This window comes from Alosa sapidissima, chromosome 7, assembly GCF_018492685.1.
Source record: "Alosa sapidissima isolate fAloSap1 chromosome 7, fAloSap1.pri, whole genome shotgun sequence".
Taxonomy (NCBI): Eukaryota; Metazoa; Chordata; class Actinopteri; order Clupeiformes; family Clupeidae; genus Alosa; species Alosa sapidissima.
The window spans coordinates 3,989,471-4,017,367 of NC_055963.1; the positions used below are offsets into that span (position 1 = coordinate 3,989,471).

At 39.3% G+C, this 27,897-nt stretch overlaps 1 long non-coding RNA gene across 2 annotated transcripts; it reads right to left on the reverse strand.

Annotated features, from left to right (window-relative positions):
• LOC121713885 lies at positions 1–27,855 on the reverse strand. Of its 2 annotated transcripts, none has more exons than XR_006032961.1 (10): positions 27,153–27,855; positions 6,233–6,319; positions 6,066–6,139; positions 1,372–1,432; positions 1,235–1,285; positions 856–905; positions 710–771; positions 512–560; positions 361–426; positions 1–263 (listed from the first exon to the last, which is right to left on the reverse strand). It is a non-coding gene; the product is annotated as an uncharacterized LOC121713885 (long non-coding RNA). The 2 variants fall into 2 exon arrangements; XR_006032962.1 differs by lacking the exon at positions 27,153–27,855 and adding an exon at positions 6,815–7,047 and having other exon boundaries at positions 6,076–6,139.
• Positions 27,856–27,897: the final 42 nt, after the last annotated feature.

Genomic DNA, 27,897 nt, shown 5'->3' on the forward strand with positions numbered 1-27,897 from the left:
TTTTGACTTTCTAGCCTATCATTTATAATTCAATAATAAACTAATAATTCCATTCAGTCTTGGAATTATTTTCATAGACAACATGAAATATGGGTTCAATGTCATAAATGTAGGCGTATAAAAACACACAGTGCATTGCAGAGGCTAATAGACATCAGACACAGAGTGATTTAATAATCTAATAATCTTCATAATGGAGAAACAAATGGAAGAGCAAATCCAGATCCTGGGTAGGGGTCAGTGGGCTGTCTTCCTCAAAGTTCCTACACATTATGACAAACATACATTAGCAAATAAATCAGTAGAGAAAATATACCATAGAAATATAGCATAACTGCTAAAAGAAATAGGGGGTATTACTTATTTGTGGTTGATGTAAATCACATCTTCACACTGTGCCTTTGTGGGGGGTACTTCCATATCATCCTGAAAATACATGGGTGGGTTTGGAGATTACCTTTTTAGACACGGGTTAAATGCTACACCAGTCATCACATGGCATCTACAGTACCTTGTTGAGTAAGTTTTGTTCTCGACGCCTCTCGATTCTGTAGTCAGACCTTGGTGAGTGAATGGCATATATTACAGGTACATTCAGGTACAGGTACATACAGGTATTCAGGTACAAATACTTTCAGGCTAGTATGGCTACACAGAAACAAGCTATGTTGATGAAAATGTATTGACTGATAATATTCAAGACACTTACGGCATCGGAAAGTTATGTAGAAGAACAAGACACCACCAGCGCCTTATTTTCCTCATAGGTTCCTTAGGGGGAATAAATTACATAATAGAATGATTGTCCTGAAAACCCTTAGCTTTAAAAACCTTGGATTTCAGAGTTGTACATACCTCAGTGAAATCACACTGTGTTCCCATCACTATATACAGTACATTGCATACTGCAAGATAAGAAATGGTATATGTTCATGATAGTCGATAACAACCATAATAATTATAGCAATCTCCCCACCAATGCAGCATGACAGTGTCTAGCTGGGGGGAATTACCAAAACATAACCAAGTGATATGAACTATGATACCTGTGTGCTTTGCCTACTTTACAACAATAATTTAATTTCATTTCATTGTACTTATAGAGCGCCAAAACATAACACATGTCTCATGGCGCTTTACAGAATGTTAGACAATCAGAGAAAAAAAGAAGAGAAAAGAAAAAAGCAAAGAAAAGATAATTATACAATATAATACTGAATTGCCAGCATCTTACCATCAAAACAAACACCCCACAGTTATTTGATGGTCCTTGCTTTGACAATCCCTGTGGTGTAAACAAGTGTACATTTCAGCAAAGTGATGCCAACAATATGGTACAATTCAGAAGAAATTCATAAAGACATATCTGACCTGAACATCGTCCACACCCAAGGTTTCCCATGGTCCGGGGGACAAGATCTTGGCGATGTTTCTGTGAACACAGTGTGAATGTGAATGTAAAGACCAATAACTATTCATATAACTATTCACATAACATTTCCTTCCACTGCTTTGCAGATGACGTCCAGCTGTATATCCCCCTTCAGGCTGATGGGCAGGCTGCACTCCATCTATTGTGTGACTGTCTAGCTGACATCAAGGCATGGATGGGTGCAAACTTCCTCAACCTTAATGAGAGCAAAACTGAGTTAATTGTCTTTGGCAAAACCTCTCCGGCCTTCTTCACCAATGCCCTGGGTCCCCTTGCCTCTAACATCAGGCCTTCTGTCAGAAATCTGGCCGTGATTTTTGACAGCAAATTCATGTTCGAACAGCAGGTCAGTGCGGTAGTTAGGAAGAGCTTTTTCCACCTCAGAACCCTAGCTAAGACCAAAGCCTACCTGCCCCAGAGCGATCTTGAGAGAGTCATCCATGCCTTCATCACATCACAACTGGACTACTGTAATGTTCTCTACACTGGCATCAATCAATCCCAGCTCCGCCGCCTGCAGTTGGTTCAGAACTCAGCCGCCCGACTCCTCACCTGCACTAAAAAATGTGAACATATCACCCCAGTTCTGGCTTTCCTCCACTGGCTCTTAATTTCTTAATTTATTTTAACTGTAGCCCTTTTTGTTTTTGTGCCTTCCTGTATTTATTTATTGCACTTTATTGTGAAGCACTTTGGTGCGGCTAAGCCGTCTGTAAATGCGCTATATAAATAAAATTGACATTGACATAACTATTCAACAGCTTCATATTGAACACAGAATAGCAACTTTAAACACTGCCATAAGCGGCTACAAGGCCAATTTGGCAAGAATCGTGCAAATTATGATACAAGCATGAAACTTGGTAGGTACAGTATGTGCTTATGACCAATACAATCAAATCTACCTGATTGGCCACTTGAAATGGTGGCTATTTTCCAAGATGGCCGCCAAAAAAGACTCCAGAAATTGATTTATTGCATAGAATTGACCTAGCAAATTATGATACAAGCACGAAACTCAACATGTATGTGCTCAAGAGCAAAACAATGAAATCTACCTGATTGGCCACTTGAAATGGTGGCCATTTTCCAAGATGGCTGCCAAAAAAGACCCTAGAAATTGATTTATTGCACAGAATTGTCAAAGCAAATTATGATGGACGCATGAAATTTGGCATGGATGTGATCAAGACCAATACAATCAAATCCACTTGATTTGCTACTTGAAATGCTGGCCATTTTCCAAGATGGCGTCCAAAAAGACCTGAGAAATTTGCAAATTTCAAATGTGCAAATTGCAAATGTGGTGTAAATAATTGTTCACTCTCCTTAAATATGTTTCCATAGATGATGAAGTGATACAGATATTAAAAATGTTCCACAATGACAAATAAGCCACTTCTGACACACAAATAGCATGGTGATAACATGCTAATAATACCAGTTCTTAATGTCAATGGAGGGTGTTGCGTGATGCCACCCCCCACCCCTCCAAATAAATAAAATGGTTATGACATGCTAATAATACAATGACACTAATATTCTAATAACGGCAATTCATGGTTTTCTCGATGTTGCTGTTAAATGCGTGTACACCAGAAACAACCTCAGCTACCAAGTAGCCAAGGTCGTTGAAGAAGCTTTGTCATGAATTCGCTTTTTTCGCTCTGGACGTGACATTGACATGTTTGATTTAGCTAATCCCATAACGGCTCTGGCTTGTCAGCCTGGGACATTCGAAGATATGAGCATTACAATTGTTTTTTGCCGATTAGCTGACTTTTAATTGCTAAATCGCTTAATCGCTCTGGTCGCCCAGATTGGTGCACTCCCGGATTGGTGCACTTTGGTCGCTTTATTCGCCGACCCTCCATAGACAAATAATGACTTCCGTTTTTCTGGTCGCATAGGTCGCTTTTGTTTTTACATGCAAATAACAGCGGTAACAGTTATTAACGACAAATAAGCCCCTTATAACACACTGATAACATGGTGATAACATGCTAATAATGACAATTCTTGATGTCAATGGAGGGTGGTGCGTGATGCGATACCATTGTGGTAATAATATGCTAATAACGGTAATTTATGATTTTCTCGATATGGGCGTTTAAAAACACTAATAACGTGCTAATGGTACTAACGGTAATAATATGGTAATAATGTGCCGCTCACTATAATTTGTGCTCTCTGCGACTGTCCCCACAATTACCCCAGAGTTAGAGAACAAGGCGACCAGAGTGAATCAATCAGCAGTGGTCCAATGTCGCTGTAAGTGGCTAAAATTAATTCCGAATAACCTCAGTGGCTGGTTTAATTCAGATAGTTTTGGTCTAAATATTGTAAGGATATCGAGAGTGATATACTCAAATATAAAACGGCATATACAGTGTAATTTGTAGTAGGAGAGTAGGCTACAAAGTAGGGCAGTAAGCACAGACAGGAATATTATATATGAGGCATACTAGCATATAAGTAATATAAGTGTTCTGTGTAACCACTCTGAAGGCCTGACTGACCGCAACGTCAAAAAAAAGTTTGGTTTGACTAACTGTACAAACATTGCCCTTTTCCATGCTCAAGGTGAGGGTGGGTAAAGAAATATTACATCTTACTTGTGACATGGTCAGAATAATCAGCAATTGATATTGATATACTGCCACACCACTCATCAAAGGCATTTTCTTCTTCTCCACCTACTGTATGTGTTTGCACAGCTTTGTTAAAACAGGCTTACATTGTTGAAAAACAAATAGCATTTTTATACACGTGCGTCTTTCTGTTAAAATACCTACACTAAATTCTGAATCACATTTTGCCAATCAGCCCAAAACGAATTGAAATTTAAATAACTGTTCCATGCATGGATTCAAAAGGTGATCAAAAGATCATACCTCAATCTGATTTTTTAGATTAACAATGGACAATGAACGTATAACACACACTGACTGGTCAAAGTGCTGTCTGTGTCAGCAGGACACAAAAGAACAATTAAAGTCTCCCGATACGAATCCTGCAAAGACAGATAAAGATAGCTAGGCTAGAAATCTAGACGCGCCCCTAGCGGCAACAAATTACATTTGCTGCCAGGGCTAGTCTAGCAACTCTCCGTTGGCTTGTGAGCTCCAGAAATCTAAACTTAATCAGGCATTGAAATCGTGTATAGAGTCGTTTGGTGGGCTTAACATATTGATTGATGTCAGAGTTGCAACAGTTTGGCTTGAATTCCCTGCTACTTGAAAACAAATATCCTATTGCGTCCTATTGCGTGCAGAGGGAATTTGAAAGACAACTGATTATCCCGCCCCTCGGACTGAGCACTGCGAACGGTGAGTGCCCAGACCCTACATTTTAATTTTCAAGTTGCAAATGAGGTGGATTTGATTATATTGCTCTTTAGCACAAACACACAAAATTACATACTTGTATCATCATTTTCTTGCTCACTTCTGGGCTAAATTCAGTCTTTTGGCGGCCATATTGTAAAATGGCTTCCATTTCAAGTGGCGAGTCAGGTAGATTTGATTATATTGTATTTTTTAGCACATTCATGCAAAAATTCATGCTTGTATAATAACTTGCTTGATCAATTCTGTGCAACAAATCCTTCTTGGTAAATTCTATGGTATTTTTTGGCGGCCATCTTGGAAAATGGCCGTCATTTAAACTGGAAAATCAGTTAGAATGTATTGTGTTGGTCTTAAGCACATACCTGCCAAATTTCATGGCTGTATCATAATTTCCTTTGTCAATTCTGTACAACAAATCAATTTTTAGAGTTTTTCATGGTGGCCATTTTGGAAAATGGCCGCCATTAAAAATGGCAAATCAGGCAGATTTGATTGTATTGGTCTTGAGCACATACATGCCTAATTTCATGCTTGTATCATAATATCTTTGGTCAATTCTGAGCAATAAATCAATTTCTGGGGTCTTTTTTGGCGGCCATCTTGGAAAATGGCCGCCATTTCAAGTGGCCAATCAGGTAGATTTGATTGTATTGGTCTTGAGCACATACCTGCCGAATTCCACGCTTGTATCATAATTTGCACGATTTTTCCTGTAGCCGCTCTACTATAAGTAAATATAGCCCATAAAATGCAAACTCAAAAGATTATATATATATATATATATATATATATATATAGTGGTATCAAAGTCAGCTGCCCAAGTTGTGAATTTTATCGATGGCTCTGTTTCCCTCTGTTTAATGTGCTAGATGAGGCACTATGTTAACATATATGTATGCGTTTTTGTATACACAATACATATTCTATCAAATATTTATGTTGTAGGCTAATGAATCAGAGCCATAGATTTTAAAAATGGACAAGTGGTTTACACCTGGTGATTTACACCTGGTGCCCTAAAAACCTGAATAATTCCATGCGGCTTTCATCTCTCCAGCCAGCACCATGGAGAGTATCTAGAAAGTAAATCTTCCTAGACTGTGGCAGCAGAATCTGTTCAGCATGTTCAAATAGGAAAACATTTTTAAATACTGTATATACATATAACTTTACAGTTGTGGGAGTATTGTTGATCTATTTTCAAAATGTAAGACATCTGACACATCTGACATCTGACAATGTGTACATTTATTTCAATAAAAAGACTGTACGGGCAAAACTACATTTACTTACATATTGTCCAGTGTCCAGGTTCCCACAAAGGAAGAATGATCCCTTCAAGAGTAGCCGCATAATCCTGGGGGGGAAAAGTATGGTTGATTACACTTACTGTAAGTAATACATAAATAGCTAACAAAATGAGAAATTGATATAATGCTAAAGAACATACTGGCAGGTGATCCATAGGGTTTTGTGATGCAGGCGGGATCCACGTCACAGTAGCATAGCTGTTACCTGCGAACACTTTGTGTGCTCTCTGTAACATACATATTTGTTATTCTATGTAACCTGTTATTGTAAAATATGTACATGTATAAATTCAATGTTACAATTCCTAATGTCAATTCCTTCTCTATGACATTTAGGCAGCTGTTCAGGATCTGTCAAACACGAAATTAAAACATATATGATCAAACACACGCACATAAGTAAGTATAATATACTCTTTTGATCCTGTGAGGGAAATTTGGCATTTATCCCAATCCGTGAATTAGTGAAACACACTCAGCACACAGTGAACATGCAGCGAGGTGAAGCACACACTAATCCCGGCGCAGTGAGCTGCCTTCTACAGCGGCGCTCGGGGAGCAGTGAGGGGTTAGGTGCCTTGCTCAAGGGCACTTCAGCCGTGCCTATTGGTCGGAGTTCGAACCAGCAACCCTCCGGTTACAAGTCCGAAGCGCTAACCAGTAGGCCATGGCTGCCCGGATGACCTAAATGAGTATCATCATAGCATGTTCTTTACTCTTACCATGCCATCAATTTCCTCAGCCAACCAAAGACTCCAAAACTCTGATGAGGATCATGGTGCTCACTACACTTAAGCATAATACCAGACTGGTTTAGCAGCTCTGATGATGCGTTTTGTAACATCCCAAACACTCCTGATGCTGTGCTGTTGGACAGAGAAAGGATCTTAATTTAAGGAAATTAGTTTATGGACACAGCCTTTTATGAAAACACTATAGAATTAAATACCAACCCCTCCCAGCAAATATCAGTGACCTAGGCTTTGCATGTAAGTTTGTGACATTGATATTCGACAGCATGGGACATGGCAGGGCTATCAAAAGGAAAGTCTAAACAGCTGGCAAAATGTTGCTCCATATCAGCTGATAGGCAGCCTTCCTCTGTGGCATATCTTTATCCTTGAATGTCAAAGCTGTATAATTTATTTGATTGGTGGATTCAAATGTAACCTTCATGTCATCTTAGACTGGATCATCTTCCTGAATCTCAATATTCTGATCACAACATGTCTGGCTAAATTACTAAGTCAGCACAAGCACTGTTATGTCATCACATCACCAAAACTATTGGGCTGTACCAAAAAATATTTGGCAGTACGTATAAACTACGAAAATACACTTAAAGTATTTTGATACAAAATACAAAACCATTTTCTTCAGCCCAATAGAATACAAACTATGAAATACTATTTTGTATTTCAAATACATGTAACCTAAATACTGTCCATCCCTGACAATGAGTAGCCTAAAGCTATGGCTCATGATTCTGTAGTCTGGCATGAATGCCTATAATAATAGCTATATAAACTTTGTTGGGAGATTGAAACTCATCATACTAAGAAACAGGCAAAAGCATGTATAGGTTTATTCTTTATCCATGATCTACCGCAAACTCTACCGCAAATATGATCTTAGAAAAACTTAGTAGACCTAGGAGTTAAAGGCATGGTTATCATCGGCAGTTAGAATCTCCCGCATATTTATTTTTTTACATATTAAACACATACAATCACACAGAGAACGTGTTTGTAAACCTTTATTGAGCAATAAAGTCAAGTGTGAACTCTATCCTTATTGCGCACAAGGAGGATTGTGCAGGAGACAACATGAGCCGCTGTAACTGTAGGCTAATCATAGCCACAATCAGCACTGTAAATGAATCAAGCACAATATAGGCATATGCATGATACCGACATGACTTGACTTGATGCAACAAAATAGGCAACAATACAGGCATAAAACTTACTTCTCTTTTTCACGTGTACAGACAGGATGTGTTGAAATCTACAGATACATTGAGCCTGATTGAGCCCAGCCCCAGCCGCAGCCCTCTTGCTCTTGGAGCTTGGAGGGAAGCGGAATAGAGGCTTGAATACAGAGCGGAGATGCTCATGAAACTATTCCACGGCAGAACATCAGCAGTGACTACATCACAGTTCAACTGCCAACATGGGTAACCGCTATGCTGTGCTTCGTAAGTAGCCAACATTTAGACCTTCCACATTCACTTGGTGTTTAAATGTTGTTTAAAGGAAAATTCCGGTTTTTAGCACTTTATGGGTGGCAATGGGCATAGCCTACTGTAGTAACATGTCCTAAAACAACCCTTAACGTTCGTTTTCAAAACTGCAACTCACCGAGCGGTTAGTGGTGTTCGTTGATGTTCCAAAACAAGTAGCGTAGAGAAATACAGTTTCTGTCGTGTTTTATTTGGCATTTTGTAAAATCCCATTCTGTTGGAAGACTCATTGCATGTTGATAGCTGCGCCACCGTCTATGCTTCAGGTTCAAATATTGAGCGCGGTTGTGAATAGTTCCACAATAGCAAATAAGACGGCTGGAAATCATACATTGCGCCGATATATTTGAACATCAAAGATTTTTTGTACCTTAAAATAATGTTTACAAAATTGTTTCCGTGGTTCATCAACTCGTAGCCTAACAGGTGTGAACGGCACTTATGCATTCGCTTCGCGACCCTCTATCGGCTATAACCGCACTATAAGTTTGCCAGATCAGGTAGCGGATCTGTAGTTCGATAGAATGAGACATAAGAAACTACAAATTTGACTTGAAAAATGTCGCAATACATCGTAATTTCATGCAACATATTCTACCTTGTCTATGGACATCGTTATTTGCAAAGCCGTTGGATAAACAGCGTGCGTGCGACAGAGGAAAAGTTATTTGGTGTTGCTTTAATAATCAACGAACACCACTAACCACTCGGTGAGTTGCACAGTTTTGAAAATGAACGTTAAGGGTTGTTTTAGGACATGTTTGAGTAGCCTACTACAGTATGCCCATTGGCAGCCACCCTGAGAAGTCAAAGGCGATTCAAAACGAGTCAGAAACGAGATAGGACCAATCGTCAAAATGTCGGTGTCCATCACTCTAGTTCATCCAAAACAAACCAGAAAAGGGCCTTAAATTGCTAAAAACTGGAATTTTCCTTTAATAATCGTCAGCTTCACATAAACTTATATTCTTCTCTTCTCCTCTTTGCTTTTTTCCTGCGACCGTCGCTTCGGTTCCTGTTTTGAGCTTGTTGAGCTCAGCTCATTATATGCCGAGAAAAAGAACACCTGAGGATAGCCTATTTCACAAAGGCAGAATTAAGAAATCCAAGATAAGTGATAAAGCGAGGCTTGACATAGCGTTGTCTGGTCATCCTATAGCTCAACTCGTTTCACTAACGCCAATCTAGAATGAGTAGGAGCGACTAGGACAAGTCAGGTGAAGGCTAGAAGTAATTTAGAATACGTGCCCGTTCTCCCACGTGTGAGCGCTTCATTGTCTCGGCACGCAACGTCATTAAGAAAACGCTTGCCACTGCAAAGATGCAAATAGTATATATTGTCTTAATAACCGAATTATTTGAAAACACCTTTGAAAAATTCCCCCTCCACTTCCAATAAATTACCACAGTATCCATCAAACATCTATCAACAAAAGAAGCACAACGAGTATGTTAATAATTACAAGGCTACCATAATTAAGATGATATCCATATGGTATTAGGCAGACAATCTGTGGTGTTTTGCGAGTAAATACATGTAGCAAATAGTATGGAATAAAGCTCTTTAAAAAATCATTGAGGTCTGATTTGAATGACAGCTGGCTGATCCAATGAGACAACATAATTAACATTAGAATTACAGTAACTAAGCCTGGCTGTTAGCCTGGTCAGAACCAGGCTAGGTGCAGAGAATATATCCTCATGGTAACTTTTGTGCCATCTCTTTTGTGAAAACGAGTCAAGACTGAATTCATTCACTCTTGTGCATTTGGCCAATCTATGGACTGGAGACAGAAACCCATTTTGATGCCCCTCCGCCCCTGTTGCTAACTGTGTCTTTGTGGTGAACTCTTCATTTCCAGCCATCCTAATTCTGACTGCGGTTTCTACATTTGGGATGGAGTGCACTTTCAGTTACGACAACGGTAAACACACCTACCAGCGGACCGACACGCCCGGCCTTCAATGTGAAGCCCACTGGAGCACCACAGATGTGAGTAGCTTACTGATCACACTCACAACACTCAAGTTATTCTCTTTCATTGGTCTAATTGATTTCTAGTCTTAAATCAATTCATTTAATTTCCAAACTGAATGTGATATTTAGAACTATCCCATTGCCAGTGGATTGGATTTCAATCACAGTCTGGTGTCAGAAGTTAGTCCTGAGAGAATCTCTCTGAAGATCTGTATGGACAATCTGACCGTCTCAGTGGATTGTGAGGACGAGAATCGGGTATTAGCGGTCAGTCAATTGTGTTTAAGTCTTTTTATTTTGTTTTGTCATTAAAAAAAAATGTGAAAGTGTATGCGTAATGTATATAATATGTATTGCTCTTTTCTCCTTAAGAACAGAACTACAAATGTGAATGCTCAGGTATGTGAAGGAATTTTCATTGACATGAGACAATGTTTTGTCTACTTCATGCAATAAGAAGTTAAAATGTAACTTATTAGATCATTTGTTTGTTACACAGTTGACTGTTCTGCATGGGGCCTCCAACCTGCACAAAACAGAGGTACGCATTTCAGACGTTCCTCTCTCCTCTCCTCGTCTCTCTCATTCTCTTCAAGAATGTTATATGCTTAATGGTAAGATCACAGTAAACCAGCCTAACTGGGCTTATAACCCTCGTTCCTAATAGGAGAGTCCTGTAATTGGGTTTGTCCATCCATTCACATGTGTACACACACATGTAACAGAAGTCGTAATTCGTCCGCCGCTCACAGCCCTCGAACCCGCCACCTCGACACACACCGGCATGGGAGTCGAACGCTCTAACCACTGAGCTAAAAGCTCAGGCTTCCAACTCAGCGGTTAGAAGCGTTCTTAAGGTTAGGGGTGTGAGGATTTACACAGGCAACTAGCATGCTAGCTCAGTTCGCCTCCGTTACACTAACATAGCTTGAAAACTGTTCTATCAGACCCATTTTGCTGCCAACCCTTTTGACTTCTGCTGTTTGTACTGAAAGCCAAAAACACCCTTTGCCTGTACCTTGGGTATTATTTTCTGAGGCTTATAATGCATCTGTAATGTGTGAATATCATTTTAACATGACTCATCTTTTATATCCCCCATACTAATGATATTCCATGCACTCTCGTTCAGGTCCTGTAGCGATACGCGGGCATTGGGGCATGCTGGTGTCCGTCATTGTGTGCCTCCTTGGGATTCTGCTTGGGGTCTACATCCTTTACAAACGATCCACCATAATTGATGTTGGGCCAAGGGGCGGACAGGCAAACGATGAATTTTGTAGTGTTTGACAAATGTCAGTCTGTAACCCAATCATTCATTTATTTGCAGCCTATTGATTGTGCCAGGATCATAATAGGTAAAATGAACTTCCAATTTGAGGTGTTGCAAGTCTCAGGTTTGAGTACAGGGTTGAGCCACCTTACACCTTATAGAACCTGATGGATTACACCTTACACAACCTGATGCATTATAGAGCATGGATTGCATTTTTGTAATGTGACAATAAATAATCTGAGTCCAACCTCAGCATATGATTTGATGTGTTGTGCTCTTCTTCAGGTCAAAATAAAGCAAAATAATCCAGTAGTTCTCCTCTAATGTATCTGTGTTGGCTCCTGATCCTTCCTCCTCCTCTATGTATTCTCAAAACGATTTTATAGGAAGGGATCATTCTCATTATCATTTGGGCAGCCGTGGCCCACTGGTTAGCACTCTGGACTTGTTGCCGGTTCGAGCCCCGACCAGTGGACCACGGCTGAAGTGCCCTTGAGCAAGGCACCTAACCCCTCACTGCTCCCCGAGCGTCGCTGTTGTAGCAGGCAGCTCACTGCACCGGGATTAGTGTGTGCTTCACCCCACTGTGTGCTGTGATTCACTAATTCAGGGATTGGGTTAAATGCAGAGACCAAATTTCCCTCAGGGGATCAAAAGAGTATATATACTATACTATACTATACTATACATTACTTCTCTGCAGTTCATCAATGTGACAAATCAATGGTTGAATCAGCTGATGATCTTTTTTACATGTTGGAGCAGTTGAGAGATATTACCTTATCTGAGTCTTTGCACCGACAAGATAAAGCCTGGAAATAGTCAAAGCTAATGTAGCCTTGACACCCCATTGAAATCCCAGTAACAATTTCTGATGCATCTCAACAAGGATCTGGACCAGAAAATGTTTAGTACCTCCACAATATCCCTGATAGCCGTCTCTGGCTGTTTATTGTTATTTATTGTTAAATAATACCAATAATAAAATGTAAAATTAATTTAGCATTAATGATTAATTTCAGCCTTCCCCATCTGCATAGCCTGTGGGGCTGGTCCTACCATTTAATACAAATGATAGCTGATGTTATTATATTAAAATGCTTAAAGGTTAATATCATAAATGTTATTCTATTGCTGTAGCTGTAGTTCTGTAGCTTAAATGTTAAAATGCTTAAATGTTGATATCTTAAATGTTGTAAGTGACTTTAGATAAACATGTCTACCAAATTAATATGTACATGCAAATTAACACATGTTCACAGCACCTCACATTCACTGCATGAACTACTGGTCAGACAACAGAGTGTTTTCAGTTGGAGTTCTGCTTCAACTTCACTGTAATAAGGATTGTTAAAAAGTAATTCCTACCAATTGCTATAACAATTCGCAATGACTCCCCTCTGTGCCAATCTGAAATAATCAGAAAGACAATGCACAGATTGCAATCAATGCACGCTTGTGCACACATGCGCTTGTGTATGTGTTGGTCTAACCAGGCCACCTAAGATGGCGTACCAACATAGCCTGCTTATTACAACTGTGCTGTATGCTGAGTCATGCAGGCCACACTCCTGACCACCATTTTAGAATAGCACATGAGAATGTCAGCCGAGCGCACACACACACACACACATTTAACAGATTAAAGAGCATTCTTGTGTTTACTTTTGTGATGTCTTATAAATTCCTTAGCATACTTATACAGTTTTTGCCAGTTGCTTACACATAAAAAATGAATTCTTAGTCCAAAGATTCAAAACATGAACTTATTTTACCCATACCTTAAACAATGTAGCAAGAAATCATTCAGATCACATGACATTGGGTTAATTACACACTGCACAACAACATGTAAAACACTGTTCTCAAAATGAGAACTTTCAGTCTTCCTTTTTGCTATGTCTGTGCCATTTCGTTTTACTTTTTCTGGTAGGCTATCAGAAAAACTGTGAGAAGACTAAATGTAGGCCTATTGAATGAAAATGAATTGAATGAATTGTATCCATTCCTCCCAAGATGTTACTGTCATTGACATGTAATACCTACTAGACAAGACACATTTCATTGACTTGTCATTTTTTGCATTGAGATAAACCTATAATAGTAAACACTTGGACTTGTTTTTTCCACCAAATAGACAATACGCTTATATTAGGGCTGGGACAATTAGTCAACATAGTCGACGTAATCGACTACATAAATTCGTCAACGTGAATAATTTGCGTCGACTATTCGCAATGTAGATTTATTAACGCACCCGTGATGATCTACATCCCAATTGAAACCTATGATTCCAGAGCTCACTTTGAGAGATCCAGGGCTATATGTACACATATTTGTTGCACGTGCTACAAAAAATCAAGACAGGCGTTCCGCGAATTTGGTACAATTTTGCGGGGATTTTGGCAGTGTGAGAAATTTGGTCTCTGCATTTAACCCAATCGGTGAATTAGTGAAACACAAACAGCACACAGTGAACATACTTATATTTAATTTATATACTAGCCTACTCTAAACCACCTTCTGAAAAGAACTGTATACTGTCTACACTGCACTATATCTTTTGTCTGTCTATGCACCAAAAAACTTTGTAGCCTTTTCTGCTTTTTTGCACTTCTGGTTAGACACAAACTGCATTTCATTGTCTCTGTACTTGTACTCTGCACAATGACAAAAAAGTTTAATCTAATCTAATCTAATGCCTATTTGTGTTGCTAATTTAGAGAAAGTATTGTATTGCCTATTTGGTGAAGAAAACAGTACAAAAGATGTTTACTGGTCTGTTTTGATGAAAAATGACACGTTGTAGTTCAATAAAATTTGTCTTGTCATAGGTGCTTAGACCTACTGTAGGTCTTACATCAATGACAGTTACTGGAACTGTCATTGATGTAAGACCTAGGGAGGAATGAATAATTGTTTTTTATTCAGTACATTTAGTCTTTTCATCGTTTTTTCTGATACCAGAAAAATGAGAAAGAAATGGAACAGACATAGCAAAAAGGCAAATTTTTTGAGCCTATTGAGAACTATATTTTGCATTTTGTTGTCCAGTGTTTAATGATTGATTGAAATCACACAGTGATTGACGACAGGGTGTGTTATTTGAAGACAAAATTTGCTTTTGCTGCATGTTTAAGTGTTTTGAGAGAGTATGCCTTTTGCAAGCAAAATGTGACATTTTGGCAAGAGTGCTTTTGTTCAGACACGAGTGTTAACTGTTTTGAGAACGTGATGACAGAGTTGACACAAGCATCAAAACGATCGAGAAAAACTGTAGGCCTAATGAAGACCAAGTGGATCCCAGTTTATATAAGCAAGTCAAAGCAGTCCAGAAAAACTGTAATTTCTATAGACTGTTACATCCACATTGGACATGTGTATAGGCTATGTAGTGCTTGTAAAGACTGCTCATTGCTTCAAATGAAGATTGCATATGCCCTTTCCTCGTGGGAAGTTCTCTACCCCACCCCCTTGATTAGGGCCACGCCATTAGATTCACTGTAGACGTTGTCAGCGCTGGTCAGAAACCAACCTCTCCCTCCTGCAGAAACTTCCTGACTTCTCAGAGGTACGTTTTACAAATAATTAGATTATTTATTTTCATTTTATCAACATGATAATGTTGCAGTTAGAGAGAACTGTTGCATTCCGATGGTATAACTTTTGTTCACTTCCTCTTTGTTCTATTTAATATAGGCTATTCTTCTTTCTTGTTTGTGCGTAATTCTGCAAACACCAGACGGACGAATTGAAAAATAAGCTACGTTTGTATTATCTTTAGGTATGGCCTATTACATGGGCTATTAATAAGAATAACTGCCGGTGATCAGGGTACCACACCCAATAAATGCGCAACAGACTAATCCGGGCGGGCTAGAAACGTCTGTTGCTTCCACTATAATGCATACCTGTCAACACTCCCGTTTTTCCCGGGTTCTCCCGTATTTCACGGTCATCTCCCAGCACCCTCCCGTTTTTTTATTTCTCCCGGAAAACTCCCCTAATTTGCATGGTCATCAAACTTCATTTTAAAATCATTGATCCATTCATTTTATTCTATTAGTCTGACATCCAAGTTGCCAGATTGTATATGAAATACACCCTACACATACACAATCACTTAGTTTCAATTTCAACCGTTTTCTCATAGGCTAAAACCTGGCAAAACCCAAATAAGGAAGCGGGTGCCGACTGCGCAGCCTGACTGCGCAGTACCTGCACTGAGACTGTCCTCATGGGCTGAAACCCAGACCTACAGGGTACCATACCTGCACTGTGACTGGAGCGCCACAGACCAAGGCTAATGGGTATGGCCATCAGAGTGCATACTCAACCATAGTAACAGCACACCATCACAGTGCTCATCTCTGGAGGCAGCCTTGAAATCAGTCCAAGGGCTCCACACCTGCAGTTAGGACTCAGTGTTAGTCTCGTCGTAAGCAAGCGGGCTATAGTTGAATGGCCTACTCCAGAACTAGCTGTTGTGAAATTGTTGGAATTTAATTGATTAACACATCACATAAACTGTTATTGAGTGTTGTTGATACACTGAACTTGTGCCCTCGGAACCAAATCTGACAGCAAGCAGCTTTGGAGTTTTATATACAGAGGATACATAACTGGCATGCGTAAGGTAATGGTAAGGTAAAAGCAACGACCGAAATGCAGTGTTGAGACACGTGTATGAAACGTATTACACACGTTTTCAAAACTCTGTGTCTATTTTTCAAAACTCCACACACAAAACCAACAATTGCTCACACAAAATGCAAAATGCCTCAAATCTCCAGCAAAATGGCACACAACATTCAACATGTCATAAACACATCTTTAAATCAAACATTCGCCTCACATTACAAACACTTTTGTCATAATATGACATTTTGGATACATCATGTACACACTGTTGCTCAAAACGCTCTTCTCTCTTTCATAGGCTTTATGTATTTCCATACAAGAATGAAAGTTACGGTATCTACAGAAAGAAGTTGAAATACACAGTAAAAATGCTAGCAATATTGAAACCAAAAAATAGTGATTTTTCCCAAATAATTTGCTGTTGTGAATACAGTATTTTACAGCCAACAAGAACAAAGCAAAGCAAAATACAATGACCACCAGATGTACATGGAGTTCTGGAAAAGCGGATTTTGCCTATGGAAATGACTGACTACTATCAAATTACTTTGTGTGTGTGTGTTTGTCTGTGTGTGTGTGTGTGTGTGTGTGTGGGGGGGGGGGGGGGTTGTATATGTATTCATAGGTCTATAGAAAAATGTATTGGTAAATGTATTAAAATGGTACATAACTTGGGGAGACACAAAAATATATAAAAAGGTTTTACTGTACATAAAGTCAACTTTTTGTAGAACATTCCTTTCAAAGTATCTGCATTGGTTCTGAAATCCTATAGGGCCAGATTGAAAGGGTCCATACCTACATAATATGTAATAATATATCTACTGTATTCATAGGCCTGTACTAAGGCAATGATTGGATGGTGTTCCGTAAAGTAATGAGTGTTTACACATGTGAAGAGAGAGAGTGAAGCACTGGTGATTTAGTGTGGCATTTTGATGGGTTGTGTTTGAAAAATGAAATCAAGTTAGGCCTACTTCCTGTTCGATTTTTGTGTGTTAAGTAAAAAAATTGTGTGTGGTGTTTTGCAAAATGTGTTTTAGTCAATTGAAAACTGAGTCAAACACTGAGTTCAATAACAGAACGTATTCTGTTACATTCGATAACAGACAGGTATTTATATATATGTTATTAACATTAATTATAATTATGACCGCCGCTAGCGAAGCTAGCGAAACGGTCATATAGGGATTGTCAACGTTTTTTTTTTTTTTTTTTTTTCCGTCATCTACTTTCTGAATTTTTGGTCAACGATACCCGGGACACCGAACCAGCGGGGCACATGAAATTTGGTGGGTATGTAGCCCCATTAGACTTTTACGGAAAAGTTTTGTTTCGTCCCCGGGGGCCACTCCCCCCCCGTGCTGGGCCCCCCGAACCGCAAAAAAAGCAGTTTTTCCTAAATAACTACCTGAACCGTGGCACTGAGGATGAAGAATCTTTTATGGTATGTTGGTCTCAAGGGCCCACATCAATCTGGCCCATAATCACCCATTTGTGATTTGCACCCCCCGGTAAAAAATGAAAATGCAATATTATTCTGCTTTAATCAGCCCTATCTTCAGTTAAGATGTTCAGAACTGCACCAAATTTTATGTGTATGATTGACCTGGCATTCTCTGGGGGTATGCCAAGTTTCGTAGAATTTCATCCATGGGGGGGTCTAAAAAAATTAGGTTTTGTGTACATTTAGTGACTGTACACTCATTGGCCTGTAGATGGCGGTGCACACATATACACATGCACACACACACAGGCACCCACATACTATCGGTATTAGAACGGCCGATACATAATTACAAATTTAGTAGCATTAAAAGAAAGCCAAAATAAATATTCATCATCATCATCATGGCTGCATTTCCAGTATTGGCGATAAGTAGTCGTTTGTCCACTAGATGGCCCATCGTTGCAGTGAGACGTAATTTTGTTGGAAGTTAAAAGTGGGTTGGAAAAACAATGGACGCTTCCTACAAGGACTAGTTTACCGCAGAGAACGTCTAAAAAGGATAGGATGATGTTCACATGAAAGGTAATTCCCATTTCTTCTTGAAGCCGGAATAAATCTGAGGATGTTTATCGGACATGCTTGGTTTTTACTGCACGTTAATCTTATAATATCAATAAGAACCTAGGTAATGTTACCGTTAGCGTTGGTTGAGTGATGGAGGCCAATTTGATTGATTGCATTTGTAGAAAACTATAAATGCGGTTATACCAAGCAAATTGATAGCAGCACTGTAATTGTATCTTTCGACTGTCATTTGTTGCACGTGCTACAAAAATCATTCTGTGCAATGGAAGATTTACCAACGTTACACCGGTCTGATAGGCCTACAGTTTTGCCTATACATGCATGAGACTGAGACGCCTGTTTATTTTTGTTTTAAGTGCGTGCAGGGTGTGAGAGGGGAATCGATGTGCTTTGATTCCAGCTTGGTAGTTGTAGTCTGTGAAATTAAAAAGCACGTGTGAAGTATCCAAACAATGACACCTTCATTTCATTATGGCTGCTTTAGCAACACACCTTAAGCTACTGTGTAGTAGTGGGTCCCATTTAGAATCCGACAAACACGGGACGTCCCCCGGACCTCATGCCGACATTCACGACGTCCCCGATTGGTCCCGAACGTCATGTTCTCTAGCGGATGTTCCGGTGACCTTATTGACGTCCGGAGCAAGTTATCGTTTGGTTATTGCGTGACGTCCGGTGCAGGACTTTCTGGGGACGTCACCGTCAGGTCCCTCGGATGACATTTGCATTTGGTCATTTCAAATACCTCCTAAGGACCCGACAATAATGTTATACCGGGGACATGGGGGGGACGTTTGTTTATTCACACATGGCAGCGGAGTTGAGAGCGCTCTGGCTACCGCCTGCAGGACCATCTTTCAAAGTCGGTGACCATCTCTCAAAGTCTCGTGGACGTCTTTTAGACCTCCCGAACAGAGGTCCGCGGGACGTAAAGGGAACCCTACACAATGTTGAGGAGGTGTTCGCCAGGACACTTAGGGGACGTCGCCAGGACTTTATTTTGTTTACTGGGAAGTGGCTACTTCATTCGCGCTTTCCTTGACTCATGGAGCTGCGTGCATTTTATTACAACTTTTCGCCACGGTATGGCAGTTTAAATCCGCTTGATACTGTAAGGCGTAAGCCATTGGTTTCCAAAGGAGATTTTATTTGTGTCGCCAGCATAGCCTATTGACAATTTATGTTGTAAATAGGCCTACCTTATAAGCCTACCTGTAGCTTAGGGAAGCTAACATCTTTCTATTAGGATCTAGTTTGTTAGTTACAGTTTTGTCATAACTCCCTGATGCATTTTTGCATTTAGAATAGCCAGAGCGTGGATATCTCAATCGGAAAATTAAACAATATCGGGTGCCTATGGACTAGGCTGGGTGAACCCAGCCTGATCTGCCCGCTATTTATTTTTTGATTTCTTAAAAGATTGAGCTTGGTCTGGTGAAAGCCATTAAAATGTGTATGAACAGTCTAGCGACGCATTTCATCAAGGCCCATTTGGACATGTCAGTTATTTGCACCACTGGTTAGATGTAAAACAGCATTTCGTTTCAGACTACTGTTACTTAATTTGTGCATTAACAATAACGTTTCAGACTACTGTTACTTAATTTGTGCATTGACAATAAACTATTACATGAACTAAAGATTACTAAAATCTTATGTAGAAGAAGAAACATTCACAAAAAATCCATCCATCCAAAAATGACCTTTGTTTTTGATAGCTGTTGAAAACGGCATGGAACTGACAGAGATGTTTTTGTTTATTTATAAATAAATAAATAAATAAATAAATAACATTATGCCGATACCTTTTGCTTTTCCCAAATACAATGTAGCCTACAGGTGTAAGTGACCTTTCATCAATCCAGGTGCAATGGATGAACTGTGATGAACTGCCCTACTTGTAGAGATTTTAAAGGTTTTATAACAATGCTACATCTTCTTTGGCTATTCTACAATCTATTCACCTTTTCAGCACCAGTAGGCTACTTTCTGTGCAGCCGCACACACACACTCAGGCATGCCAAACAAGCATACACAAAAGTTTCAAGAGTGGGGGATGGAGTAAAATATGGAGACAAATTGAAGTGTGATTTATTTTCGCGGAACGGATGTACAGGACTGAGCGCCGGTCATATTTTGTACCGCTATGCGGTACATCTAGTTTCATAAATTGTTATTAAACATTCACGGCTAATTGTACTAATTGTTAAAAGGCCACGTGTAGGCCTTCTCTAAAGCTCACTTTGGATTAAGGGACAGCTACAGTATGCGGAACGAAATACATCTGGCGAGAGTCAGGTTATGAGCTTTGAGCCTCATCCGCCTTAGGACTTTTCTCGTTTTGTAAAAGTAGTTTTGATTTTTTCCCCTGTCTGCACTATGTCAAGTATATCCTGATGATATACTATCTTATGCTTACGTAGGCCTATACGCATCACAATAATGTTTGTTTCTTTGTAGTCCATGGCTATACCAGAGATCGATTGCAATGTATCCACTGAGGCAACAAAGTGCACCATACGTAATGTACCAGAAGATCATCTCAATGATCCTGATTGTGAACAGAACTGGTCTATCATGGAGGTAGGTGGATATTTAGGGAGCCAAAGGGTCGTGGTCAATCTGCAAGTTTAACAACTGTTTCTTAGTCGTCTAATGTTTGGCTTATTGTATTGTAAGAAATTAATCTACACACCGAAGGACCACCAAGACCCATACATCACCCCAATAGTGTATACACACGCAGGCACACACAAAAGATTTTCTTACTAGTCACAAACTCTTTTTTTGCTAGGGCGACACCACCAAAGCCATCGCAATGTACCCAGAAAAAGAATTGGACGGCTGTGCTTCCTCTGTCACGCATGACAGCGTGGTTTTGAAGAACCCACACAATCTAACTTGGGGTATGACTTGTGGCCAATATCAGGCAAGTAGATGCACTCATTTGGGTATTTATTGTTAAATCTCTATATGTATTTATCAAAACACTTAAATTTGATTCATGCCAACTTTATGCCTATTGATGACTTGTTGATTCATTTCAGGGTGACTATTCTGCATCATATGGTAAGTTCTGAGCTGGCACATGTATTGGACATAATATTGACAAATGTAATCAATTTATATGGCAAACTAAAACTGTAATTTGTTGCTCACGTAACCCCCTGTAGGCCTGATACCTCTTGATATCTAAAGAGGATTAAAATGATGCCACCTTAATATTATTTCACTTAAATCGGCTATATATATTTAGCTCAGACTTCATTGAAATTAAAGATATTTTCTGAACACTGCTCAGTGCGCTGTGTCTAAATGAACACTTAGGACGCATAGGTTCATATTTTAAAGTTCCAAAATTAAATGAATAGTCCACACAAACGAAACAATGTTCAAACCTCTGCAAATGGATCCAATAGGCTATTAATTATAACAAAGAAGACAAATTACACCAAAGTAGCCCTAATCTCACCTTGATAAACATTCATTATAACAAAATAGCATTGCTTCTTAGATAGCTATCATGAAAAATACATTGTATCTCAGCAGGCTTGTAGAAAGCATAATCCAGGAAATAGAAGTACCCCATATAACAATATTGATCAAATAGAACTATAATAGAAACAACAGTGTAAACTAGAAAAACATTTCCTGAAGGAAATACAGTGCATGAAAATGCAAAAATATGATGTAAAATATCATACAGAGTAAAAACAAACTATATTGGTTGCTAAGTAGATGAGGTTTAATATAGTTGGAATGACTGAACAGTTAAATAGGTGGATAGTTTAAATGGTTAAATTATTTAGGTAGATAGTTGACATTAACTGACAGTTGGAATGGCTCTAATGTTTGCTAGCAGTTATGCTAACTATGTTAACAAAGATAATAATGCTAACCAAGTTACTATGCTAACTAGCATGCTAACAATGTTCAAATGCTAACTATGCTAACCATGTGACTTAGCTAACCTAGCTAATCATTTTTAGTAGTTATGCTAACTATGTTAACTAACATGCTAACATGCTAACTATGTTAACCATGTGACTTAGCTAACTTAGCTAATCATTTTTAGTAGTTATGCTAACTATGCTAACTAGCATGCTAACTTTGCTAACCATGTTACTTAGCTAACCTAGCTAATCATTTTTAGCAGTTATGCTAACTAGCATGCTAACTATGCTAACCATGTGACTTAGCTAACTTAGCTAATCATTTTTAGCAGTTATGCTAACTATGTTAACTAGCATGCTAGCATGCTAACTATGCTAACCATGTTACTTAGCTAACTTAGCTAATCATTTTTAACAGTTTTTCTAAAAATGCTAACAATGTTAACATGCTAACTATGCTAACCATGTGACTTAGCTAACTTAGCTAATCATTTTTAGCAGTTTTGCTAAAAATGCTAACAATGCTAACATGCTAACTATGCTAACCATGCTAACTAGCTACAGTGGGTAGGAGTCATAGTTGATGACAAGTAACAGTTACAATGGCTGAACAGTTAAAAAGTTCAGTAAGTTTAAAGGGTTAAACTGTTTAACAGTGAAATATTGTAGTGAGGACTTTTATTTTGAAACAGTTTTTGGCAGAGGAAGCAGTTGAACAGGATGTGTAGTCTTAATAGGGCCAGTTTGTATGCTTAAAGCCTGAGACTGGCAGTTGGTCCAGGTGGCCCGAACACCTGCCATAGGATTCTAATTGCTTAACGGCTCTATTGTGATGTCATCAGCCCAAGTCTATGGGGACATTTTGAATAGTTTTTAATTAATAATAAAATGTATAAAAGTTATAAAGATGAAAAATACAAAGCCCAGATGTCCTAAGTAAGACATATACGTAACATAGTTTGAATGAAGTTTCTACGTTAAACGGTTGAAGCTGCATTAACTGCGTTAGAAGAAGAAGAATAAAATGCCTAGGAAGAACAATACAGTGCATTTTCATGCACTATAATAATAAGACTTTTGGAATAACAGTATAGTGCATTTTCATGCACTATAATAAGAAGAATCATAAGAATAAGAAGCCTAGGAAGAACAGTACAGTGCATTTTCATGCACTGTAATAAGAATCCTAGGAAGAACAGTATAGTGCATTTTCATGCACTATAATAATGCCATTTGTGTGTTTGTGTGTGTGTGTGTGTGTGTGTAGTGGTCCCCAGTGGAGATACTGTAGGTGCTGGCCAGAATGATCAGGCATCAGGTTAGTGTTGATGAAGTCATTTTTAATTTGATTTAATTTAATTGTACTTATAGAGCGCCAAAACATTACACGTCTCATGGCGCTTTATAGAGTGTTAGACAATCAGAGAAAAAACAGAAAAGCAAAGAAAAGAAGGCCCATGGGTAACCGGGGAACAGGGTAACAGGGTAACAGGGGAACAGGGGAACAGGGTAACAGGGGAAAAACTCCCTAGAATTGGAGATACATATAGGAAGAAACCTCAAGCAGATCCACGACTCAAGGGCCTGACCCATCTGCCTAGGGTCAATACAGGACAGTAAGGTCTGTATACATGACAAATGCATATGATAGTCAGGTGTAGAGGATAGCACATGGTGTTTAAAGCCACCTGAGGTGAATGTTACAAGAGGTGGGATGGTTCCATGTCCGGTATGAAAATGCATGAATCCTAATTCAGCTGTAGACTCAGCTGCAGCTCATGTTCTGCTTTTCAAGGCTTTTCACTCAGGCCATGACATATGTATGACAATATCCAAAAGACCAAAAGACCTTAGACCTTAGAACTGTCGGTTCATTCTAACAAACGCTAATCAACCATTTTTATGTTTTGTTTATTCTGCAGTGATAATTGTGTCTGTCTGTATCCCACTGGTCATTCTGGTTCTGGTTGTGGCTCTTTTGTATTTGTATCTGTCTAGGTGAGTATAGTCTGTATGAAACGTGTGCACTTGAAATACCAGTGTTCATAGGAGTTGTCTCATTCAGTTTAAGTTTGTCAATCTAAGTGTATCTAAGTATCTGTGAATTTATGGCATGTGTTTAGTGATTTGTGAAGTAAATGGCTACAGATGTCCCTCATGCTGTGTAAACACATTTTATATGACCTTGATTATTTTAGAAAGTGCAAGGAACCTCAAGAGACAGAGGAACCTCAAGAGTACAGAATGGTGAGTACCGTGCTACACTGTGCTTATGCTCTTCTTAACATCCAGAAACATTAAGGCTACAGATGTTAATATTACCACCTTAAACGGCTCTATTGTTGCCAGGGTAACTGAATATAAATATATTGGGATCTGGTGTGATGAGAAACTCACTTTTCATTGTCATATATCTACTCTCACAGATAAACTGCGACAGGATTATTTTATAGACACAGATCAGGTCTAGGAAAAGTAGGAAATGGATTGTTAAAGTTGTTTTTATGTCAGTACTAGACTGTTTTTCTAAAAACATACACATTTCTAAACTATAATAGCAAAAAGGCGGTAATGGGTTGTTGTAAAGCTTCTTTGAGCAAATGAATAACTACTCATTGTGCTGACTTAATGGAACCAAAACATGGAAGGACCTCTTCTCATGAAGGCAAATCAGTACTTCTTTTTTATCTGTGGTCATATTATGGAGTCGCATGTCGTAGTGATAAGGCAGAGGCCTTCTAAAGTGCACCCTTTGGCTCTAAAATTGAAATGACGAAGCTTTTGCTTTCTTTCCCACAGGTTCCCCAAGCTCCACCATTTCCCCAAGATGTCGGGCTCTGAACAAAATGGCGTCAGTGCTTGACGTTTACTTCCTTGCTTTTGGAGTCGTGTCTATGTGTGCATCCTCTGCCTTCTGACACCCTTAAAATCCTTCCGAGCACGTCATCATCAAGCAATATGGATCGTTTCAATATCAATCAACTGGCAACTCCCACACTCAGGTCTACAAAGTTATTACTCCAAAGTTTGAGTATTTAAATTTTACTTTAAAGCACACCTACCCAACTTTAATTGTAAACTTGTCTCAGAAACCAGGGGCCTATTGCACAAAAGCAGAATTAAGACATCCGGGATAAGTTACTGAGCCGCGCTCAATGAATCCAAAACAAGAGCGTACAGGCTTAATTGGTTGCACAACGAGCAAGTCAGGATGAACAGACACGGATTCATCAAGCCAGGTGAAACCTATCCTGGATAAGTGTGCGCTCACGGCTCCCTCAAATAGACCCCGCCACCGATCCCAGATTCACTGATTCACCATGGCAACTAGAGCGGCTTCATTGCTTCTTCTACGGTGTGAAGTAGGTAGCGATAGCCTTTTCACAACAGCAACAAACAGCAACACCTCTGTTTAGGAGAACATTGCAATTAGTGCCGTGACCACCACGCGCAAAATGGTTAGGCACTCCCGTGAAGTCACATTGTCGCATGACAGGTCGGGAATGGCGATATGTAAAAGTTAATTAATGATCACAAAAGTTTAAATAATCACAGTGGGTCTAGGTATATGTGATAACAATGTGTAGTGGGCAGTGGAATAACTATTGGTTTCCATTTGTGGTGACTGCTGACTGAGATAAGGGATGAGATTAAATACTGTAGATCCTGGAACTTAGCCTAGTCTGGAGCAGGCTAGCTCCACAGAATAAATCGCCATGGTAACTTATACCATAACATATCCTGCTGCCCCCTATCCCGCTTTTGTGCCAAGATATATGTAACCAAGATATCCCGGCTTAATCCCTTATCCTAGTTTTGTGCAATAGGCCCCTGTTCAGACTCAAGCATGTGTATGTAAACAGTCTGCATTCTATATAGTGTAATTTATGTGCCAATCAAACGTGGGTTTATCTGTATAAACACCATGTTATCACCCTTCTGGATGAACCGTATATGATGTACAAGCCAATTTGTTCTATTTGCAATAGTCTACCACCTGCAGCTTTCCCTGTGTGTTGTAAAACTTTGTTGTAAACAGCTAGGAAGTGGGATGTGTGAATGAAGGATTATGCACAATTGATCACTTAGGCACACTATTATGCACAATTGATCACTTAAAGATCTTTCAAGAAGGTTACCATTTCCTTTATTCCAGTGCCATCTAGTGGACAACATCAAAAGGTCTTTTCTGTCTTTTCCTTTAAAAAATCAGTGTGGGCTGAATTTGATGAATGTTGATGATAACTGTAATGTTCTTAATGCCACTGTGTGTAGATTTCTCTCATATTCTTTCACATTAACGTCCAAGGAAGTTAGTGTCCAAGTCACCAAGGAATAACTATTTCATAGTATTACTTCACTGAGATGTGTTGTGGTCATGTGAAATATTTGCTGCACAGCTCAATACATTTTCTAGAGGGTGGTCAAATAGCACTGTTGTTACCTTGCCTAGTCTTAACTATGACATGTTATGTTTGTCTGTTTGTTTATCTGGAATGTCTGAAACAGATTTTGGGTTTGGATTTGTGTCAAACTGCAACTCTTGAATGCTGGGATTGATCACTTAAGCACTTATGTCACAACAACTTCAAATATTTTACAAAAACAGAATGAAGAAATCCCACATAACTGAAAAAAACCAAGGCTTGACCAAGCATGGATATTATGTTTTCTAAATTATTGTGCCCAATTCTGCACTTGGTAAATGTTGTGTTCTGTACAGACTGGGAGATGAAAAGCTGCTGCTATGAAGTCCTAAAACACTTGAAAATGGTTCCGTTACTGAACTGAATCAGAATTCCACAATTGGTGCACCTGTCACTCTCTGTATGTGCCTCCTATGACACGCACAGTTTGTGTGTGTACTGTATGTGTGTTTATATGCCTCCTATGTGTCGCACAGTGTGTGTGTGTGTACTGTATGTGTGTTTTTTTATTGCCTCCTATGTGTTGGTGTGTGTGCGTGTGCGTGTGTGTGTGTGTGTGTGTGCCTCCTACCTGTTGTTGCACAGTTACAGCTCCCAGCATATTCATGGTAATCCACAGGCAACAGGGAATTATTCCTGACAACAGGACTAGCAGCTTCCCCGACCAACATCCCATTTGAATTTACTTTACCAGTTCACCCTTTACAACAGTGTCCTGCGCTGTGTGTTTATTCTGCAAACAATAAACAGATGACTGTTCCATCCACTTCAGGACATCTTGTTTGTTGTTGGTCAAAAGCTCCACCTCATACCATGAAGTAGTATGTTAAGATCTAGATGCCAAAAAAGAGATAAAAAATTCAGAAGATTCCTTTACTTGTTCAGCAGGTCAGAAATCAAGTCCAAGAGAGAAACGTCTGTGACAATTACTAAACTATTGTAGGCAGCAATAGTTTCCAATAGGAAGCGAAACCAAGTTATCGCAACATGTGATAAGCACCAAAGATTTTGAGGACCCCCACTAGTATGCTGATGAAAGGGAATGGAAATGGGGAACCTCAGGTCTGAGTCCAGTATGGTCTAGTCAGTGCTGTCACAGTCCAGTAATGGTCAGTCAGTGCTGTCACAGTCCAGTAATGGTCAGTCAGTGCTGTCACAGTCCAGTAATGGTCTAGTCAGTGCTGCTGCTGCTGCGGTAACATTCTCTCACACTGGTGTGACTCAATGTGTCAAAGTCCTGATCTGCAGCAGAGCTCACAAATCCCTCCATACGTGTGTTCAGTTGTCTGGTCTGTTCTGAACTACAGTATGGACGT